This window comes from Heptranchias perlo, chromosome 19 (assembly GCF_035084215.1).
Source record: "Heptranchias perlo isolate sHepPer1 chromosome 19, sHepPer1.hap1, whole genome shotgun sequence".
Classification (NCBI taxonomy): Eukaryota; Metazoa; Chordata; class Chondrichthyes; order Hexanchiformes; family Hexanchidae; genus Heptranchias; species Heptranchias perlo.
Window position 1 is genome coordinate 13,304,448 of NC_090343.1, and position 23,330 is coordinate 13,327,777.

At 40.4% G+C, this 23,330-nt stretch overlaps 1 protein-coding gene and 1 long non-coding RNA gene across 2 annotated transcripts in view; one reads left to right on the plus strand and one right to left on the minus strand.

Moving 5' to 3' along the window:
* LOC137335168 (eyes absent homolog 1-like) overlaps window positions 1-6,458 on the minus strand; it is a 213,686-nt gene extending 207,228 nt beyond the window's left edge. Inside the window, exon 1 of the mRNA XM_068000348.1 lies at window positions 6,360-6,458. The gene's annotated coding sequence lies outside the window, so the exon portion shown is untranslated. The remainder of the gene's footprint in view (window positions 1-6,359) is intronic.
* LOC137335169 (uncharacterized) overlaps window positions 1-14,744 on the plus strand; it is a 202,937-nt gene extending 188,193 nt beyond the window's left edge. Inside the window, exon 4 of the long non-coding RNA XR_010966352.1 lies at window positions 7,995-14,744. This is a non-coding gene — a long non-coding RNA (uncharacterized lncRNA). The remainder of the gene's footprint in view (window positions 1-7,994) is intronic.
* Window positions 14,745-23,330: the final 8,586 nt, after the last annotated feature.

The following is a 23,330-nucleotide window of genomic DNA, read 5'->3' on the forward strand; positions in this document are numbered from 1 at the left end:
ATTGACCAAAAAACTGCTTTTATGATTGGTAGTAATCTTTTCGCTATTGAGATATGCCTGTCAGTCTCTGTAAGGCAGTTGTACCTATTGAGCACTTCTTAGACCCAAGTGTTGAAGGCCTTTCTTGCCAAATATACTTCTGATGGACAAGGCAAGTATTTCAGCGGCATATAGTATGAGGGAGAATGTTACTGCCTTAGGATTAAATCATGAGTGATTAGGTATATTCAGTAAGAGGAAAAAAATATTTACTCAAGATAATGTAGATAGCTTCCGTAGTATGTGTATACATGTTGATGTATGTGTAGGTAGTGTGGAAATATTTCTATCATCTATACATTATAGTTAATTTTTCCCCATAATTTGCTGTATTGAGGTCCTATGCCACATGGCCTATCAGTAACAACAACTTGCATTTAAATAGCGCCTTTAACATAGTAAAACGTCCCAAGGTGCCTCACAGGAGCGTAATCAAACAAAATTCGACACCGAGCCACATAAGGAGATATTAGGACAGACTTGGTCAAAGAGGTAGGTTTTAAGGAGCGTCTTAAAGGAGAAAAGAGAGGTAAAGAAGCGGAGAGGTTTAGGGAGGGAAATCCAGAGCTTAGGGCCTAGGCAGCTGAAGGCATGGACACCAATGGTCGAGCGATTAAAATTGGGGATGCGAAAGAGGCCAGAATTGGAGGAGCGTAGAGAGCTCAAAGAGTTGTAGGGCTGGAGGAGGTTACAGAGATAGGGAGGGGTGAGGACTTGGAGGGATTTGAAAACAAAGATGAGAATTTTACAATCGAGGCGTTGCCGGACCGGGAGCCAATGTAGGTCAGCAAGCACAGGGGTGATGGGTGAATGGGATTTGATGCAAGTTAGGATACGGGCAGCAGTGTTTTGGATGAGCTCAAGTTTATGCAGGGTAGAAGAAGGGAGGCCAGCCAGGAGAACATTGGAATAGTCAAGTCTAGAGGTAACAAAGGCATGGTTGAGGGTTTCAGCAGCAGATGACCAGAGGCAGGGGCGGAGGCGAGGGATGTTACGGAGGTGGAAGCAGGTGGTCCTCAAACTTCACTCTCATATTTTATGATGTCGTCTGAATGCCTCAATAAAATCAGTGCCTTGTAGTCATAGAAAGGTTACAGCACGGAAGAAGGCCATTCGGCCCATCAAGTCCGCACCAGGTATTCTTTAGGGTGTCTGTAGTTGCCTAACTCAAGTTATAGCGTGTACAACCCAAACATATTTGTCCTAATGAACAAACCAATGCATGAGTACCTTATCCTGTACAAAATAAACAAGTCAATTAAATAGCCTCTCAGAAAATTACTAGGTGCTAGGTAGCACTATTACTTCAAATTTTAATGAACATTAATTGTAAATTAAGTATGCACAAAAACAATTAACAGTAATGCAGTAGTGAATAGATACTTTTTAAAAAAGAACTGTTTGGTTTAATTTAGTGTGGTCGGAGTTTTTATGTAGGCCCAGGAGGAGCACTCCTGCTTTTCCTGGGTGCACAAAAATAAAAACCGAAAATTTGCTAGATTTTTTTTTGATTAGCTTCCAGCAGCCTCTTTAAGGATTGCTGGTTCGGCCTCTCAAGCCTGGTACAACTAGATGGAACGTGCTCCACCCATTTGTACCTAAATTCCACATACAATTGGCGTAGGGCCCCAATATGCATACTTAAGGAGCCTAATGCCTATTTCAGGCGGGTGCCCTGGATCACAAAGTCACCCGAACCAATATGGTGTCTGGCACAGCAGATTATGATGTGAAATTTGGAGGTTTGATGCCGATTTTACCCCAGAAAAACGGACAGCTATGAGGTGAATTTCTCTACCAACGTCCCTCTACATCTGAACAAAATCAAGCTTTGACATTCTTCTGGATAGGACAAAGAAACAACTTGCATTTATATAGCCCTTTTTACCTCTTCAGAACATCCCAAAACGTTTCACAGTCAATTAAGTACTTTTGAAATTTAGTCACTGTTGTAATGAAGGCAAATGTGGCAGCCATTTTATGCACAGCAAGGTCCCACAATCAGCAAATGACATAAATGACCAGGTAATTTGTTAGTCTTCAAGTGAGTGACTCAGCAACGTTGAGAGAGTGGAGAGCATGTATCACATTTTCCCAAGTTGTAGAACAGTGGAAGGCAGATATCATGGATCTCACTCAAAGGAAGCATCCATGACATTCAACGGAGACCATGAACTGACACAGACTACATTCTCCCCTTGGATAGGACCAAAAAAGCTCACAAGATAGACTGCAGGGGAGAATAATGTGAACAAAACCACATAACTGATGAATAGCAATTTAGCCTTTTCACATGTTGGAAGCAGAAAGATATCTTATTGCTGACAGAAAAACCAAAAGTATGAAGACCCCACCCGCACCAGCAGCCCAGAATAAAGGAGCAACGGTCACCCTAAGGAATTGATTCTTCTACATGTAAACAATATAAGACCTCCATTAGAATTACTCTCTGATATACTTTAATTTCTGTAACTCAGTAAAGGGATCAATTATTTACTTACAAAACCACCTTAACCCCTCAATTAGATTATATTCTAATGATCACTCCCAAGTGTCCATTTTCAATGAATTTATGGCCATAGGATGATCTGCAATGTCACTTGATGTGGTCCTGTGTGGGTTTGTCTGTATATACCTGAGGAAAACTTGACTTGATTGTTAATTTTCTTGTTTGGCTTTTTGGTTGCATGATCTTTGAGCAACATGTTTTGTTTTAATTGATAGAATCACTGAAAATTAGCAATATTCCTCCAGGCTGTAGAGGTCACTAAAATGCAAAAAGATTACCAGGGCCCTGTCATCATCCATGGCATGGCTATCTGGTTATTAGCATATGGTTGTCTTTTCATAATGAGCTATCTCAATTGGCAACCTTTACAAATCAGCTTGCATTCATATTTTAAAATTTACAATAAATTAAATATCCCTTCATAGAATTCAAAATTGAGGAAGTGATGCTTCAGCTGTACAGAGCCCTGGTCAGACCCCATCTGGAGTACTGCATTCAGTTTTTGGGCTCTGAACCTCAGCAAAAATATATTTGCCTTAGAAGGGATACAGTGCAGACCAGAATGACACCAGGGCTTAAAGGGTTAAATTATGAGGCCAGGTTGCATAAACTTGGCTTGCCTTCCCTTGAATTTAGAATGTTGGGGATGATCTAATCGAAGTATTTAAAATACAGAGAAACTCTGGTGGGAGAAATCCAGAACAAGAGGGCATAATCTTAAAATTAGAGCTAGGCCATTTAGGAGTGAAATCAGGAAACAGTTTTTTCACACAAAGTGTAGTGGAAATCTCTTCCCAAAATAGAGTTTCCATGTATGTATCTTTTACAGAAGATATTTTAAGCCTGTTTAGTACATGAATAACATGATTTTTTAGACTCGTTGAATCGCACTGAATGGCCTGATCCTGTTGTATGTTTCTAATTAACTTCCACGCAATGATGTAGCTGTTACAATAATGTGAAGGTTAGATGTAACTTCTGTGGAGATATTGCAATCCTCATTTATATTTACTTTGAACCCTCTAATAGACTCCTCTCCCCTCTCTGCGACTTTGCCTCCCTATCCTCTTTTAAGACCCTCTTAAAACCCACCTCTGTGACCCTACTAATACCTCCACTTTTGGCATAGCATCTATGTTTTCCTTATGCTTCTGCAAAGCACCATGGGACATTTTTCTACATTAAAGGCACTATATAAATGCAAGTTGCTGTTATGCTGTTTGCCATCCCTTAGCTAAGAGGGTTGGGAGGAGACATTTGCTACAGTTCCTGCTCTACAACATTCTATAATTGGCCACTAGGAGATCTGCAAAAGCAGATGACAGCTGGTCAATCTAGTTCTCTTTCCCTGTCAGAGGCACCTGATTAGTTAGTGCCGTTATACTCTGTAGTCTGCAATATCGCTTTATGTCCACCTGTGTAAGATTGGCGGCACAAACTTGACTTGAGTAATGGTTCTCCAATAGTGGTCAATTGGTAGAAATATTAAGTTACATTCCACCATGTTTGAGGTTATTGCAGATGTTTTATACCCTATCTGAGGTGACTTCAGTTACACAAAACCCTGTGTGGGCTGATTTGACTTATATTATACCCTGTCTGGGTTAGAGGGAGGGGAACTGAAAGGCATTCCTTTCATGTCGCTCTTGCACTGAGACACTGCCTGCTACATCACATATCAGAGTTAGTACATCAGTGGCCTTTAATTAAACAGCAATAACATTGAGGAAGCTACTTTCTTGATACACCTGTGAAATTTAGGTATGTATAAAATATAAACCAATGACGGCACTACATTTTACAATTGGAAGGAATTTTAATTTGGGGATTTCAAAGTACCAATTATTTTTTAAATAGTTTCACAGAAGTTCCCATAATCAGATTTTGTCCCGTTTGAACTGAAAACTATGTATTTTTCAGTGATGTGCCATTTCAGAACTCATGACCTATAGTATTAACAATTACCTTATTTGGATTGTGCTATGGTACTGCTCTGTTCAAATTGGTGGAACATCAAACTCAAACTACATTTTACAGGCTAAAGCGATTCAAATATTTATTTGCAAATACATGGGAAAAAGAAGCACAAATAAATTTGGACAATTATTATAACAGGACAATGTGTAAACCTCAAAACATTGAGAAATAATTGATGATGGTTAACTATCCTTTTTGAGAAAAGCCTTTGTATGGTGAAGTCTTTAGATTCACTCGTGTCTCCTTTCGATGTTGGGGTTGAATGGAAATGAAGATGGTGAGCGAAGGGCACGGGGAGCAATCCCTATGCCTGAATGGATAGGCCCCGAACCACACCCAATATTGGGCCTCGGGCCTCATTATCATCGAGCCAGCGAGCTGTGGACACCTAATAGGCATCGACAGGCAGCTCGCTGGTGAAGAGGACTGGAAGATCGGGCTACTGCAACGCTAGCGGCGGACCTGGAGTAAGTGATTGAAGGGGGCCGGGAAGGGGGGCAATCAGGAAGAGGGCGATTGGGAAAGGGGGAGACCGGGAAGTGGGGCAACCGGGAGGGTAGGCATTCAGGTAAGTATATTTTAAATGCTTACCTAGTTGGTTGTGGCCCTTTACGGACCACCTGTTAGGCCACATGTAGACCTGGTTTTCCTGAATGCAACTGGTGTTGAATGCTTCTGGGCAAACTAATATTGCCGAGGGGCCTTCAAACAGATGTTAGGCACCTTGTTTTTCTTGTGCCTGTTTCAGGCTTGGACCCTGGACGCCGAGTTTTTTGGCCTTTACCAACATGGCGGGCGGCACACTTCCAGCTCATAATGAGCACAGCGCATCCTACCCATCATGTTAGAGGCTTAGGAGGCCGATTAGCGTCCAAAAAACAGGCGCTGCACAGTCGAATTTCTAGGCCTAATTGTGAAGTATATAATGTTAGCTCCAGTTAATGTTTCCCAGTTCCCCTAGTGATTGCTTACAGAAATTAACTGAACTACTTGATTGGAAAATGTCCCAATTTTTAAAGAGATATATCATTTGATGTCAGGCTTTCTGAATAACAGAAAATATTGCTTTTGGGATGCTCTTAGATGGCACTACATAATAAAACTAACATTCATAGATACAAAAAACTTCATTTGGCAGTTTGAATGATAAACAGGAATTCACATGATCCATCCAGCAGAAACAAATTGCTATCTACAACAAGCAAGATGTTACAACCTTAAAACATCGGCCCAGATTTTGCTGGAGCAGGGCATCTCACCCCGTTCGTTAGACTTTTTCCCCTTCCCTCACAAATATTGTGATTCGCAATTCACGGGGTATCTCTTCCTCACCATAAGTTGCTTGTTAATAACGGCGAGCGCCATTAAACTCGCCGTTATTTTGGCAGCAAAATCCAGGCCAATCATTTCTGCATCCAAACCTTTGCTCAAATAACAAATGCACCATGGCTACCAGGAGATGATAAGAATAATACAATGAACAAACAGATGCAGTTTTACCAAATGCAGTAAATTAAAATTATTACATTAGTACAGTCATTAGTACCTCAAAGTCAGTCACAAAGAAGGAAGCTTTAGTTCTCAGAAGCAGCTGCCACTGGTTGCTTCTGAATTTAAAAAAAAAAGTTAAATGAGGTATTTCAACATTCTTGACATCAAACAATGAAATACAAAGTTTCTGCATTTGTGACAGAAGGTTACTAATTTACTCCCTGTTACTGGTTTGATCATGCAGTAAGTTATCACTTTATCACTTTAATGATGCTTTTCATTTCAGCTATGAAGTTCAACACTTTCAAATGATCCACTTGCAACCCATGTGCATTATGCTCACGTGGAATTCCACGAATGCCCTTAGATATTCAGAGGCTGCTCCATGATCTTGATCTCTTAAAGTTCCTGTGTCCTGATAGATGCGGGCTCCCCTGCATGTTGTCAGTGCTCTATCCTAGAATGATTCTACTGGGCTCTTTCCCTTATGGCTGTCACATACCGTGACTTAAGGCATGACACGGACTTCTAAAATAACCAAATATGGGGGAGGGGCAACAGGAGAATGAGAACAGCTGCAGCCAGAGATGAACATTTCTCAGAGTCCGAGTAGAAATCCTGAACATTCAGCCTGGTTTAGAAAGAGTTGGCCGTGAACTTTCTACAGTGGTCAAGTAACTGCTATGTAACAATTTTGGAAGTACAGTCAGATCCACAATTGGCTATCACTTTATTAATAAATCCAGTGGTGTGTCTTTGCGGGTAGAAGTATAAGCAATGGGATCGTTGAAGTTCTAGAGCTAATTTTAATTTTTTTTCTGATATAATGTGAGTTTGTGACAACAGTGAAGCAAGGCACAGTTCTCTCTTGCACACTTGAATGCAAGTTAATGAACTATTTTTAATGTATTTCTGGCAGGTATTTAAATTTCTTTATTGGAATGGTGTTACTTTGCTAAGGCTGGAGTAGCCTCATAGGGTACTCAAAGATTACAGGAGACACTTTCTTGCTGGTAGCTGAATGGGCAAAGAAAAAGGAAACCAGCATTCAAGAAGCTCGACACCATCCAAGATAAAGCAGCCCGCTTGATTGGCACCCCATCCACCACCCTAAACATTCACTCCCTTCACCACCGGCGCACTGTGGCTGCAGTGTGCACCATCCACAGGATGCACTGCAGCAACTCGCCAAGGCTTCTTCGACAGCACCTCCCAAACCCACGACCTCTACCACCTAGAAGGACAAGGGCAGCAGGCGCATGGGAACAACACCACCTGCACGTTCCCCTCCAAGTCACACACCATCCCGACTTGGAAATATATCGCCGTTCCTTCATTGTCGCTGGGTCAAAATCCTGGAACTCCCTTCCTAACAGCACTGTGGGAGAACCGTCACCACACGGACTGCAGCGGTTCAAGAAGGCGGCTCACCACCACCTTCTCAAGGGCAATTAGGGATGGGCAATAAATGCCGGCCTTGTCAGCGACGCCCACATCCCGTGAACGAATAAAAAAAAAGAACACCAAGTCCACCGGGTATTTAAACCAATTTCAATACAGATTTAGTCCAGTTGTTATACTGCATTAGCACTGCTTGTCATCCCTTTTGGGACATGCTGTAAATACAATGCGCTACTGCTAATGGGGCGGGGTGGGCAGAGATATGAAGTCACATGGAATATTCCAAAGGGTAGCATTTTAAAAAATTTGTTCTTGGGATATGGGCATCACTAGCAATACCTATCCCTAGTTGCCCTTGAGAAGGTGGTGGTGCTAGATGAGATGCAATAGAGGAAGAATGCAGGGGATTAAAAACAAGGACCATCACTATAATGTACTGATGATAGATATATTTGCACACTACCTACACATGCATCCACATATATACACACACATACTACAAAAGCTATCTACATTATCTTGAGTAAATATTATTGTTTTCCTCTTACTTAATAGGCTCTCTCTTCAACTTTCTCAGGGAACTTTGTGCCGACTAAATTGAGGGATATTGAAGGATATTAGTGCTGTGCGACGGAAACACTTTTCCACTCTGGGCACCCGGTGTCAGCATCAAGCTCTCCCAGGTGAGATGAAAGATGGTTCGATGAAGATTAAAGCTCTCTCTTCTCTGCCCCAAGAATGTACCTCAGCCTCAAACCTCAGAACAGCACCCCCTGCTGTACCAGAGTGACATTTTTCCATTTCCTGCTCCAGCCTGTGGCATCTCTGACTGAAAATGCCAATTTAATGCCAAATTAGGAGCAGTTTTGTGTTGCGGACCGAATTTATAGAGATAGACGTTCACCATCTGTGTAGCACAAGTGGAGACCCACTGTTCTTAGAAGCTGCTCAACCGGATTGATTCACCACACACACTGCACCTATTGTTCTACCTGGTTTCTGATAATTCACTGTGCAGCTGCTCGCCAACCCTACCCTTCAGGGAGAGCTGTGCCGATAACTACAATAGAACACAGACTTCAGTCGCTTTAATATCCTACGAAAAGACATCCCGAAAGTCCGGTGCAATTGTGACCTTGTTGGCTAGTATCGACTTTCAGCACTTGTCTACCTGCTGTGACCAGGAATAAAAAAGACCAATTACTAATGATCTGCAAAAAGAAAAAGACATAATAATTGGAGCAGGCTTATGGAACTAATATCACCACAGCTGAAGTATCCAGTACACCTGCTAGTAACTACAAACTACCTATTGAGGTTAAGTAGGATAGTTTTAAATTAGGTCAAATGATTACACAAGATATGTTAAAATATCAAGTCACATTATATATGAGAACAAATAATGTGAATTTGGATTATAGGGGTCTGATCAACCACTGACTGAGTTTATGATAAGAACATACGAAATAGGAGCCGGAGTAGGTCATATGGCCCCTCGAGCCTGCTCCACCATTCAATAAGATCATGGCTGATCTTCGACCTCAACTCCATTTTCCTGCCCGTTCCCCATATTCCCTGATTCCCCTAGAGTCCAAAAATTTATGTATCTCAGCCTTGAATGTACTCAACGACTCAGGATCCACAGCCCTCTAGGGTAGAGAATTCCAAAGATTCACAACTCTCTGAGTGAAGAAATTCCTCCTCATCTGATCCAGGGATATCTCTTATCCCTAATGTCCTGACTAAACCTGCCCCCCATCAAGCTTTAACCTGCCACCTGAAGCAGGTACGGTTTTGGTTGGCTAAGTTTAGTGGAGAAGAGGTGAATTAGCGGACTGTAACTACCTACCCTTGTGTCTCTCCTGTATTTGATGTTTAGCACGGATGATTTTTAAAAATTCATTCTTGGGATGTGGCGTCGCTGGCAAGGCCGGCATTTATTGCCCATCCCTAGTTGTGTTGAGAAGATGGTGGTAAAGCCTTCTTCTTGAACTGGTAGTGGTTTAATACAAGTGTATGGCTTGTTAAACCACTTCAGAGGGAAGTTAAGAGTGAACCACGTTGGTGTGGCACTGGAGTCATATAGAGGCCAGACCAGGTAAGGGCAGATAGTTTCTTTCCCTAAAGGACATTAGTGAACCAGTTGGGTTTTTATGACAATCTGACAGCTTCATTTTTACACTTTTACTGACACCAGCATTTTTTTAAATAAAAAAATTATTTCCAGTTTTTTTTAAACTAAATTCAAATTCTCAAAAGTACACAGTGGGGTTTGAATTTACATTCTCTGGATTATTAGTCCAGGCCTCTAGATTACTAGTCCAGTAATATAACCTCTATGCCACCTTACCCCATATGTATGCTTGTCTGGAAAATATTAAATGAAAATGTACATTTAAGAAGAGTTTGGGGTGTAGGTACGGCTTTCACCTTTACTTGACTGAGGTTTTAGGTATGGTAATAAATTTATTTCCATTTTTTACAGTAAAGGGACATTGGATTTTCATGTTTAAGTGTGAACATTGAAAATGAAACAAATGTATCCAAAATTGTGAAACACAATGACTGTTTTTATGAAGAGTATAACTTGCAATATGGCAGCTTATGGTATCTGTCAAGAACAGAGCCAAACCACAGTGGGGCTCTCTTCACACTCCTTACACCACCATTTTTCTGGAGATGGTGGTTAGGGTTAGATGCTCACTTCAGCAAAGCTAATGAAATACTGCACTATTATTAAATACATCTGAACTCTATAACTCTTTCTAGAAGAGCATTACCCTTTGCTCCTTTGCTGCTGTCCAAGCTCATGACCTCCTTCATTATTAGAGAGCTGAAGGTCAAGATCAGAATATTTCTGTATTAAGAGCCTCAGATGATTTATCCAGTGCGCAATGCAAACTGAAAAATCAATAAAATGTCTTCATCAATTAAAAGAAGTAAATGACAGTAGAAAGCTAACATATTTTTCATGAGGCTGTCGCCTTTCCTTTATTAAAAATACATTTTAGCAAATTAAAATTTGGAAATTCCTCAGAAATAATGGTTTTTTTTGCAGAACAATAATTATTGGGGTAGTTCTTCAATTTTCTGTTCCCAGCAGGGAGTGCAAGCCAGAGGATGGGAGCTACTATGCTGTAGCTTTATCTCCAAGCTGTGCTCCTTGGCAACCTGGCTCCCCACTGGAAGCAGGGGATTGCGAAATTACACTTCATATTTAAGTTAGTTTACTTTGGATTTTTGCATTTTCTAAAATGTCCAGCAGTGTTTCTCTATACCATTGCTAACTAATCAATCATTTCACATATATTCATAATGTTCCATAAATTAATATTTCTGCTTGCCTTATTCAAAGGGTTCTTGATAAGGGTGCAGATGACGTAGGCGTGGGGATAATTTACACTAGAATCCTGTCTAGAATAAATAAAACATTTCTCTAAAATATCATGATTAAATTCAATAAACCAATTTTTTTTCCTTCAATTTTCTTCTCTTTCCTCCCCTCACTTTCTGAAGGCATTGACTCATGCCAGGGTATAGTCTCACAGATACTGGTTGCACTCCACTACCATACCTAATTGTTCATTCTTCATTTGTGTAACCCATACAATGAGCGTTAGCAGGTTATGTGACCATTGGGGGCATCACAGCTGCGCCCAAGTCTGCCCTGCCTGGGGCCATATTTTCTGCTGTATTTTGACAAAATAGTAGATGTGTGTAAAACAAGGGAGTAAGTCTGACAGAAAGTGGTAACAGACTTTTCATCTATTTGTATTACTACTCTCAGCATTATTTCCATCCTAAAATGCGTTAATGGCAATTGGTGAGAAAAAATGTTCCGTTTTGTTAGGATTGTTAGGAGAATATCAGAATTACATGGGTGATGGTGGGGGTTATCAACAAAAACTGATTCCTGAGCTCAAACTCAGCTAAACTGAGAGCAAGATTTCATAAAATCACCATAGCACTGACAGAAGTGAACAGTACACAGCAGCCTGAGCCTCATAACATGAACGCACCAGCTATTGTTTAGCTTTTAGTGCAGCAAGAGCAGGAGGAGAGGGCAACCCTGGGAGTGCAGAGGGCAAAGGAAATGTTCTACTTCAGAAAAAAAAGTACCCCAGGCAGTAAATCTATGCAACAGAGTCAGCTATTTAGACATAATAGAGGAGCAATGCATGATGAGGGTAAGGCTCAGCACAGAGGCTAGGGTTGTGTGTCACTTGCTTCACAGAGACAGTAAACCATTCACAGTGCATTATCACTAGCACCAGTGCCCTCAACTTTATACCACAAGGACCTTCCAGACACCCATAAGGAACATCACAGGAGCTAGCAACTTTGTCATCCACTGCTCCATTAAGGAGCACCTGAGGAAGGAGGAAGCCTCCGAAAGCTTGTGAATTTCAAATAAAATTGTTGGACTATAACTTGGTGTTGTAAAATTGTTTACAATTACATACACTTTGACAGCGACCAGCAGCACCACCAGCATCAGAGGTAGCTACAGTTGTACAAATCAATGGCTAACCTCAAGGTACAGAGCATCACTGACTGTACACATATAGTCATTCAAACAACTGCCAACAATCCTATTGTGTACCTAAATAGGAAGTGCTTTAATCTGTCAACATTACAAATAATTGTGCAACTCTGACAATAAATAATGTACGTCAATGCATTCTTCCAGGATGGGGCATTCTGAGGCAATCAAACATGACACAGCTCTTTGAAGGAGAATGAATGGCTGGTTCCTCAGAGATACAGGCTACGCAGTGCAACCAAAAACTGATGACACCTCTGTACAATGATCGTAACCCAACAAAGAATGGATACAGCAAGGCACATGGGCAAGCCAGGATATTCACTGAGCTGATATCTGTGGTGCTAAAGCAATGGTACAGATGCTTGCACCAGTCAGAGGATGTTACAATATCCTCCAGAGAAGAGTGGCAAAGTTTTAACCAGCTCTCACTTCTGATTTCTATCTCTGCCAAAAAGAGGACTCGTGTAAACAGCAGGAGGAAAGGGGATGCATATTTTGTTACTTTTTTAAGAAAAGGGTTAATAACCTTATCTTTTAGTTATTAATGGGAGCCACTCAAAATGTTGGGTGACAGCAATTCTGCTGCAGCACATTTCATGCAACATGATTTCATTAACAGGAACCAGAGCAGATCCTAGTAGATTGAGTCATGGAGAAACAGGATACAATTTTTGGTGTACCAGCAGTGCCTACAAGCGTGCTCCACAGGAAAGTAACCTGCGAACTCAGGCCGGACTACTGTCACGAACTGGGATGAGGTCCAGAAGGAGTTTCATGACTTGAAAAAGAGCACCAAATTAATAAGAATATTACTGTAAAGTAGCAACAAAGGACAGATATGAAGATTAAATTAAGGTGTAGTTGTTATAGATCATTGTTTAAAAAAAGGCTATACCCTCACAAAGAATTGAATGAATTTCCAAGTGCTAAATTAATCTTTTTGAATCCCACACAGAAAAATCTGTACCAAATCAGAGGACGAGAAGCCAAGCAAGTGGTGGGAGCTTTTAGGAAAAGCCATTAAAACATTTTGGGAAATGAAAATTGTACAATTAGTAGAAATGGAGGCTCTCAAAGGCGTTGGACCTAATGAAGTTTAAATGGCCTCAGTATATTAATCATATTGTCCATAATTTTGCAATGCATGTAACATATTCACACACACTGATTGCACACAAGTGTTTCGTTAAATTAATAATAATATAATACCAAAATCAAAATGTGATCGTAGGCCTAAAAATTACTGTTCGCAATATTAGTGTACAAACATTTAATGATGACGTGCAGATCTTCCACTTATTCTTCGATCCAGCTACCATCCTTATCTCCCAGATTACCTGCTCCCTCCAGGGTTGCCATTGCTTCTTGAGGCAGCAGCAGGTTTTATATCTCTGCTTTATCTCTGGACATCTTCTCTTCTCCATTCACCCCCTCATTCATCCCTTCCACCCTCTCACTCCACTCTTCACTGCCCCTTCACTCATCCCCAAATTCTCTCTAACCCACTTCCGTCTCCCTTGCTCATCTTCCAGGTATTTTCCAGGCATTTTCTGCGTCCATTCACTTCACGGTCTATTTGGGGCCTAACACACGCCTGTGCTGTTTTCTGCCCCTTCTCTCTAACCACCCCCCTCCCACCCAGTGTATCTGAGGCATTGAAGGCTGTATTTAGGCAGCTTGCATGTCTTTCATTACCTAAATTAGATGACCCCGACATTTACAACCTGCAGGTAGGCAGAAGTCCCTCAGTTCTGCTGGTACTTTTGCACCGCCAGAATTTTGGGTCCATAGTGTTTTGACCTGCTGTGCCACCTATTTCCCATAAAGAGTAATCATACTTTTGTGCTCTCTATTATTGTGCAAACAGCAACCCTGTTGCTTTCCTGCCTCCGCCCCCTCCATTCCCATGGCCCTGGTGACATCATCATTGGATATTAAGTCAAGAATCAAAAGTCCATAAAGGAGACCAGCAGGAAAAAGATCAGCTAAAATATATGGTTGACTTTTTCTGCTACACTTACTGTCTAGGGTTCACACATGAACAATGTCCTAAATGCAACCTTTTGCAATTTCTTTCCATCTGTGGTTAATGCATGTTTGGTGTTAATATCACTTAGTTTCTAAAGGAACAATAGTAAATATTTTTAACTGCATTAAAGAACAACTTTAGACCATTAGCTAATATGTTATGAAATTATGTCCAAAAAAACTTTGAGTTCAGCCAAATCAGCGTCATGGGTTAGCGAGTGGGAAAGATCAGCCAGGGTCCCTGCTCCTGATTGTCAACTTGTCAGTAAACTGTGTTGGAAATTGTGTGCGTGTGTGTGTGTGTCTGTGTGTATATAATATAAAGATATACACACACACATTAAGTGTGCACAGGGTCAAGATAGTGATGGCCCTTATTGTTGACTAGTGTGACAACACTCACTGACCAAGCTCACACATGAACAAATGGCTAATGGCTGAAGAATCAGAATGGGACTGTTGGCTGAGGTATTAGAAGGCAGCTTGTGCCCATGGAGCAAAACCACATGTGATCACGAGTCAATGGTTTCAAAATAAGGAGGGACAAAACTGGGGAAAGGTGCTTGTGCATTGTTTACCATTTGAAATCCTGGACACAGTAACATCCAATGGGCCTGATGCAAAGATGGGGAAAGTCACAAAATGTTCACAATGATTTAACAGAGAGAGGTCTACATACATGTTGTGGTATATTTAAATTAAAATAATGCCTAATGTACAATAAATTATATGTGCTTAGTCTTTCATCCTGTGTTTCCTAATTCTTTTAGTGTGGAATGTTCTCAAGGTCTTGAAGGTCTTTTGTTTACAGAATGTAGCACCCCCCACCCCCCCCCCCCCACCCCCCCCCCCCCCACCCCACCACCCCATGGTATTGCTTAGCTGTTACCATACAGTAATGCGCGAGTGAATCGATAAAATGATGACTATGCAATCTGTAAAATAACAAGCTTGTTGAAATACTGTCCTCAGCTGCACAGAGCTGAAGTTAATAATTAATAACATATTGACGGAGAGTATATATTGATGGATTGCATACTACTCCAATATCAGGGATATGGAGAGAGTTCTATTAAAGGTCTGCCCTCTCTTTAGAGAGATTGATTTCTAACGCAGTAAGTAAAATGCAGCTGGTATTCAATATTTAGGAGAAAGGTGCACATATTCCCAGAATTTGTGCTTTTGAGAAGAAATCTATTGGCCATACATTACATTTCTATTTTCCTTTCCCCACATCTAAATACAAGTGGATGGCATAAAGGAGACATTTATACCACACATGGGAAAACAAAGGATATTACACTCACAATGGTTGATCATTAAGTTATTTCATGACTGATAATGAATGATAAGTGATACCACATCAGTGAGTGATGATGTTTAGTAATCATTGTTTTTAGCACCTCATCTGTTTATTCTTTGGCCATTTTATTTCTTTAATAAAAGGTTAAACATTTCTTGTTTGGTTTGAACAACTGATTGCAAAATGATTCGTTAATCAGTTAACGGGAGCCATGTCTGATGAGGGAAATGTTGGTAGATCCATTTCCCTCTACAGGAAATGAAATACTCCAGTATTCCAAAGATTTGGAACCAAACACAAACTAAGTCTATGAAGTACATCCCAAATATGATTGTGGCTTGGATGCTGGTAATGGCTATTTTTCAGATTCTGGAGGTGTGATAGAGGTGTGTGAGCAGAAAGAGATGGAAGAGATGGCTGTTGTGGCTGGAGGTACTTTTGGGCTATCCTCAATGCTAGTTAAAATATTCTATTCCCTTCACTGACACTAAGGATACTGAGATAGTTTGGCCCCTTACAGCATTTCCTGTCACCTCAAGAATTAGGTTAAGAATGGGATCAATAATGGAGAGAATGGTAGGGAGCAGGTAGCTGGGGGAGGGGGATGTTGGGGTTTCAGATACGAAAGGAGGTTTTGCGGCAAACAGAGTGCAATTGGAAATTAGCACTGAGTCTAAAATGCTGGGTCCTTTAACAAATTTTTCAAAATTATCAGTGTGCATTCAAGCAAACAATTTACATAGCCTTTGTCTTCTTTTGCCCTCAATTCTGCACATCATGTGTCTGTCCTTCATTCTGCAACACGTATCTGCCTTCAGCTCCCACCTCATATACCTGCCTTTGACTCATTTCATCTATTCACCTTGAATGCCTACCAATATCTCAGTCTCAGTGCTGATTCCCAGCTGCCCTTGATCCTGTAGTCTGTGCACTGTTCAAATTTACAAATTTTCCACTGCATTTTCTTTCTTGGCAACAAACCAAGTTTATGATAATGGGAGTTTAGCGAAAGAACATCTCCAAATGCCTGTGTAGACTTCCAAAATGATTTTTACTGTTCAAAATTATTTAACTTCTTCAAAAAGGTACCTAAATTGAAGTAGTGACATCCAGGTTAAATACTGACCAAATTCCTACTTAAAAACCGATTTACAGATCAAGCTAGAATGCAAAACATGAGCTACACCAGTGATTAGATTAAGATTGGCAAACTCTACGGCTTATGTACCCATGCTCAACTTCAAAGGTCACTTGCCTGCTTTTGACTTTGCAACTCATGTGTTTGACTTCAACCTTACAGCTCACACATCATCGCTTGACTCAGCAAGTCACATGCCTGCCCTTGACTCCACAGCTCGCATGTCCACCCTTGATTCAGCACTTCATGTGCTTATCCTTGACTCTGCACCTCCTGCGTACTCTTTTCTCCCACTCTATGAGAGCTGAGAGAAAAGGAAAAGATAACATGGAAACAAAACTCAGTTCCAGCATTTCTTTGAAATCATTCTTCACAACTATCTTCGTTCATTTAGTTACTCAACACTGCTGTTCTACGGAGTTAATCAGCAGCGGAAGCCATTTTGTCAATCATTTTAAGTAAAATAGTTAAATGATGTGTGTCAGAGCCAGAGTTTATAAATTTAAACCTTTTTTCTCAGCTCCCTGAAGCCAGACTCTTTCTTTTGTTCTGCAGCAGACAAATAAGAAAATGCAAGCTAAGGATAAGACCAATATGTTTCAATTTAACACATATCTGTTGGCAAGCTCAAGGCAGTGTATATCGATAATCTGACCTCTAGCTCCATGTCAATCACCTGGGAGCCCTAAGTAACAGTGCTTGTGCTCATAATGAATTGTACCACAAATGAAAAGAAGATGGATTGAAAAATCCAAAAGTCCGCCTGTCTCATGCATAATTGATGAAATCCTGAGCGATGCTTTAGTAGCTAATAAATTATTAAAATCAAGCTCATTAGGGAAGATTTCATTATGGGATAATTTAATTAAATGACAGGTAAAAGGGTTTTAGGGGCTGAATTCTCCTTTGGCTTCACCATCTATTGATGGGTTTGGGATGAGAGTGAATGATAATGGACTAAAATCTATAATTTATTAATGGAATCTAATAGTGCAGAGACATTTCCCTCAATTGAAAGGCTTTAAAAAAAGAGTAGGAATGATGTGGTTCTACATATAAGGCCCATCAGAAATTTAAAAAAATATTACTTTGGATGGGGGAGTGCCAGGAAAGTGAACATTAATTACAAATTAATATATACATTATTTTTTGAAAATTATATACTAATAACAACTGCTAATTAGTAACAGCATGTTATCCTCCATGCAGCGTGGCTAAGGTTACCATCTAATCAGACCAGACCGTAGTATCTTCCAACATATTCCTTTACATCTAATCCATCTCCACCCCACTGGTACCCTCCCCTTTATAAGATATTTAATGTTACTTTCGATAAGTTATAGCATCTGTTATCGGTTTCCAGTGTTTCAGAGGTAGTGGACAATCAACACAGAGTTATGGGGGTAACAGGAGTCTACAACTCCAATTGCTTTATGCTTTGTAAAGGTTTATTTTGTGCAAGAACAGCTTTTAAAACTCAAGTCAGGAAAGATACAGAATGGGTTAATTGAACTGTTAAACCCTACTGGTAAAAATATTCACCCGTAACTGCATTTCTGAACTATGGAGCTCACCAGAGAGGACTCACATGCCCGGACATTTGCACAGTTCATTTGTGTCACATTCGGATAAGTCACATGAACCAATGTGTGATAGAGAATGAGTGCTGTAAAACTGGGGGCATCCTTCTTTCTGAGGAGGAACAGGCTAAATTGGAGTTTAGGGCAGGTGAGTGGAGGAATCTCAGGGGGAAATATATCCAAGAGGAACAGTGGAGGAACAAATCAAAAGGAGATTTCAGGTTCTTCTGAAAGGTGATTGTTGAAGTGTGTCAAATGGTAGAAGATGGCATTAAAGTGTCCTTTGTTTTTTTTAATTTGTTCTTGGGATGTGGGTGACCCTGGCAAGGCTGCATTTATTGCCTATCTCTAGTTGCCTTGAAAAGGTGATGGTGGGCATTCTCCTTGAAGCGCTGCATTGTTTTCGCACTTTGTGATGTCTTTTTCACTTCTGTGTATTATTTCATCTGCAAATAAATCTGACCAAGTAATTTATCCTGTAAGGATTGGTCTGGCAGCACATTACTTTCTGCCCGTGGAGGTGATAGGAGGACTTGGTGGGCCTTACTCACACCTTTCAGTGAGTAATTAGGAAAAATATTTACTTTTAATGTTGGGGTTTTAAAGGCATATGCTATTAGTTTCTGTCGAGGTTCTCTGGGGTTTCTAAGGTTGGGAGAATAGTCATTGAATAGTGCCGTTGCTTGTTTTATGTCCACCTGAAAAAATAAACAGGGCCTCGGTTTAATACCTTATCCAAAAGACAGTACCTACAACAATGCCTACTCCCCTGAAGTATCAGCCTAGATTATGTGCTCAAGTCCTGGATTGGGGCTTGAACCCATGACCATCTGACTCAGGTGAGAGGGTTATCACTGAGCCAAGGCTGACACAAGTAAGTTGACCTACTGAAGTGGGGAAGCATGGCATTTTCTTTATTTTGTATTATTACACGAAGATAAGTTGTACTGTTTGTAATAAAATGAGTCCAATCACAGCAGCTGTTCTGTATGTTCACGTTACTGTGAAAAAAAGCTACCTATCAATTTGTGTCAACCTTTATCTCACCATGTGTTTGGTCAGTCTGCCTTTGAAGAGTTTGAAGAGTGCGAAAGACACAAATGTCCACTTCAGATCACAAAGTGAGACTATTGTTCGACCCCTTGGGTCTTGCTATCATGCAAAATATATAGGGTGTGTAAGTACCATAAAAATAGGACACTCATACCACTGATAGAAGTGACTGACGCCACTGTACCTAAGCATTTATCTACCGGAGGTCCAAATTTGTAATACCTGGGCATGCTAACCCGTATGCGGCAGAGAATAAGGACATGAGATTCAGTCCTTAAAGAACTCTATCTACTTACAGAAACTTTAGTCTAGCCCTTGAACATGAGAAAAGTTGTTGGGAGAAAGACTAAACACCATGCAAGTGGAAGTTAGACAGACAAATATCTTTTTTCAGATGTATGTTATTTCCCAAGTACAAGGCACAGTGGATTAGAATCATATCACTATTTATGCACCTTACCACAAAACCATCCTTTTTGTCAATAGAAAGGGTAGGTGCTTTTAACACACAGATGGCATGCAACCACAGGCAAAGAATTATGCAAGTGACTGCTCGTTTCCCAGGCAGTGTTCACAAATGCACAAGTGACGATGGAGTTAAGAGTTCACAAACTATTCAAGAAATAAAATGGATTGCATAGTAATCCCCTGGGGACAAGGGCTAGCCATGCAGAACTTGGACACTGACACCTTTGACAACCCTGTACCCCTCAGGAAGAGGAATACGATGAGGAAGCAATATAATAGAGTATCTTTAGACTATCAAAGCAACTTTTCCAATGTCTTGAGCACTATGGGTTGTCCTGCAGCATGAGCCAAAACAATTTCATACAATAACAATTGTGTGATGGACAATATTGCCATCAAAAGTGGTACATATATGCTTGCCAAAGATGAGCAGCAGCAACAAGGCCCCAGGAAGAGGAGGAGAATGAAAATGACTTTACTGCAAAGGATTAGACATTGGTGGAAGTGCCCCAGGTAAGGCAGGATCTTATCAAGGAATTTTTCAATTTTTTGCTGCAGAGAAACATAAATTATTAACTTATAAATGTGTGTGACGTACATTTCCCAGGTTGTGCTTCCATATGCTGACAAAATAAGGGTGTACCTTAATGTAGTAATAAATACAGCATGAATACAATATTTAGAACATTCATAACGTGTTTCTATTTTATTGAGAGTGCACATGCACTGTGTGAATATCATTATTATGATGATGTGGCACTGTGCTGACCCTTTATCGTATATATACTATAGTAGCAGTGTTGTGTCTGCTGCTGTACTTCTATGTGACCCACTAGTGGAAGGAGTAGAGGTGGCGGAGTCTTGGGCGAACCGTGAAGATATGTTTGCACTGCCCACGTACCTCAACATGATAGGGAAACACAGGCCTGCCTGTGAGCCCGGAACATAGGAACATAGGAACAGGAGTAGGTCATTCAGTCCCTCGAGCCTGTTCAGTCATTCAATTAAATCATGGCTGATCTGTATCTTAACTCCATCTACCCACATTGGTTCCGTAACCCTTAATACCCTTGCCCAACAAAAATCTATCAATCTCAGTTTTAAAATTTTCAATTGACCTAGCTTCAACAGTATTTTTGGGGATAGAGTTCCAGATTTCCACTACCCTTTGTGTGAAGAAATGCTTTCTGACATCACCCCTGAACGGCCTAGCTTTAATTTTAAAGTTATTCCCCCTCGTTATGGACTCCCCCACTAAAGGAAATAGTTTTGATCTACCCTATCAACTCCTTTGATCAGCTTTAACGTCTCAATTAGATCACCCCTTCATCTTCTATATTCGAGGGAATATAAGCCACCTGCCCTCATAATTTAACCCTTTTAGCCCCGGTATTATTCTGGTGAATCTGCGCTGCACCCCCTCCAAGACCAATGTATACTTCCTGAGATGCAGTGCCCAGAACTGAATGCAGTGCTCCAGATGGGGTCTAATCAGAGCTCTGTAAAGCTGTAACATAACTTCCACCCCTTTGAATTCCAGCCTTCTCAAGATGAAGGTCAACATTCCATTAGCCATTTTAATTATTTGTTTTGTAACTATCCATTAGCTTTTCATAATTTTTGTGCTTGGACTCCTAAATCTCTCTGCTCATCCACATTTCCTAGCTTCTCACCATAGTCTATCCTATGCTGGCTGTGCGGGGTCCACACGAATGCTGCAGTTTGTTCTGTTGCTTGTCTGGAAAGAGGTGCTGGCTTCAATGACACCCAACTGTTTCTGTGCTTGAGGATGTAAGCAACTAATGGAGGCCAAGTGGACAGTTCAACCACTGGCCTGTGCAGGCATAAACCAATGCAGTTAAATTAGTTCCCCGAATCCCTCACTCGTGTTTATCAGTGTTCTATTGAAGCCATCAAAGCATGGCCACATTAGTAATCATATTCCAGAGAATAGGTCCTGCATGTTTGAGGTCTCTCCTGCAGAGGCCTTTGATGGTGTACATTACTCAATGGCAGTTTGGAGAGCAGAAAACTCTTGCTGCACTGACTTGATCAATTGGGTGGTGTAATATAAAACTCCTTCTATCCCACTTGCATCTTCTCATGCACTCAAGCAAGATAGTTTTTCAGCTGTTCTTGCTGAGGTGAAAATCTCAGAACTTTGCATTGCACTATCTCTTACAGAAAATCACCGACTGAATAAATGATAAAGGAAAAGAGTTAAGGTGAATATCCAGCACAATGTTGTATCCAAACCTTTGTCAAACAAGTGCTCATATGGAATGGGTTTAAGATTTATCTTCTGTTGCAGATCTGTCATGTATCATTTATTCCATATCAAGTGCAACAATTAATAATACTATTCCAATTCATTACCAAGAACTAGGATCCAGAGAACTTTAAGGTTTGCAAGCAAAGTATGATTTTTAGAAACTAACTACAATGATTTAAGTGTATTTTATGATTATGTGGCATATTTATGGGACAGTATCAAATAAAACATAGATGGAAACTACATTGTATCCAACTATTTTTATGATTTACCTAGCATGAGGAAAACTGCTAACTACACATGTTCTTCCTCAATTCTGCTTATGAGTAAAATGTGTGGTCACTTTTCTTTCTGCCAAATAACTACATTATTTTTTCAAGATGTAGCTCCATTTTGGACTTGTTTTGAATTTTATTTTTATGGTCCATCCTTTTGAGGTAATTCAGCCAACTCCTACAATCCCCGTGATTTTGGAAATTATTCTGGCCTTATATGCAGTAGCATTAAGCTCTTTAACTCCAGATTTTTCTCTGCCTTCTCTTTCATTAAACTGAGAGATTTATCCTCTCCAAAGAGTGGTTTATGCATTAAGAGTTGGCATATTTGGTTTTGTTATCAGCAGTGGAAACTTAAGTCTGACTTGTTAAGATGTTTAATTTGCATGATTTCTTCTAACTTTTCATTGAATGGACTTAAATTATTGTTGGTGTGAATTAAGACACAAAACAGTGGTAAATTGTATGTTGGCATTTGAAGGGTAAGTGTGGGTAATTACCCCACATTTACTATTCAACTACCCTTAATAGCCACCGTATGATGATACCATCCTCAAAGGTCAGGGGATAAGGGAACTTAGAAACAAAACCCTTTCCAACAAAGTGAATAAAATCCCTCTGAGGTACCATTCAAGCAATTTCAAAAGAATTAATATATCTATTATTACAAAATTTACTGTGCAGCTTTAAGGGCCATTTTTTTTAGCCCTAATGAGCGTAGCAGTCATTAAGCTGCAGAATCAGAATGGGCAGCAATCACTATCTATTCAGCCTGACTAACACAGCATATCCACACCAACAGTAAACCATTACAGCTTATATGGGTACATAGCTAAGTGAGGCATTGCCACCCATCCTATTCAATGTTTTATCAATGATGTGTTTGATGGCATTGAAAGGGGCAGTCTTGGTGTGTCCTTTTCACAGATGATATTTGGTTGTTGGTGAGCTCTCCTGGGGATCTCGAACAGTCGCTGACCAAAATCCAATATGCTGATGGGTGCCCTTACTTGTGGTATTAGGGCTTTGCACAGCATAAGAGGAGATCGCAAATATATTGACTGGAAGAAACAAGAATCATCTGTCCCAATTGTTGATCTATCCCAAGTGCTCTGTGATGGTAGGCTGGAATCAATGGAATCATCAGTTTAACAATTCGACCCTTTGCTCTGTGTGGCTGAGAAATGGAGATTGCTTCAGTTTTAAATGTTGCCATTTAGGTCCCACAAATCTTCTTATTTATTTTGCGA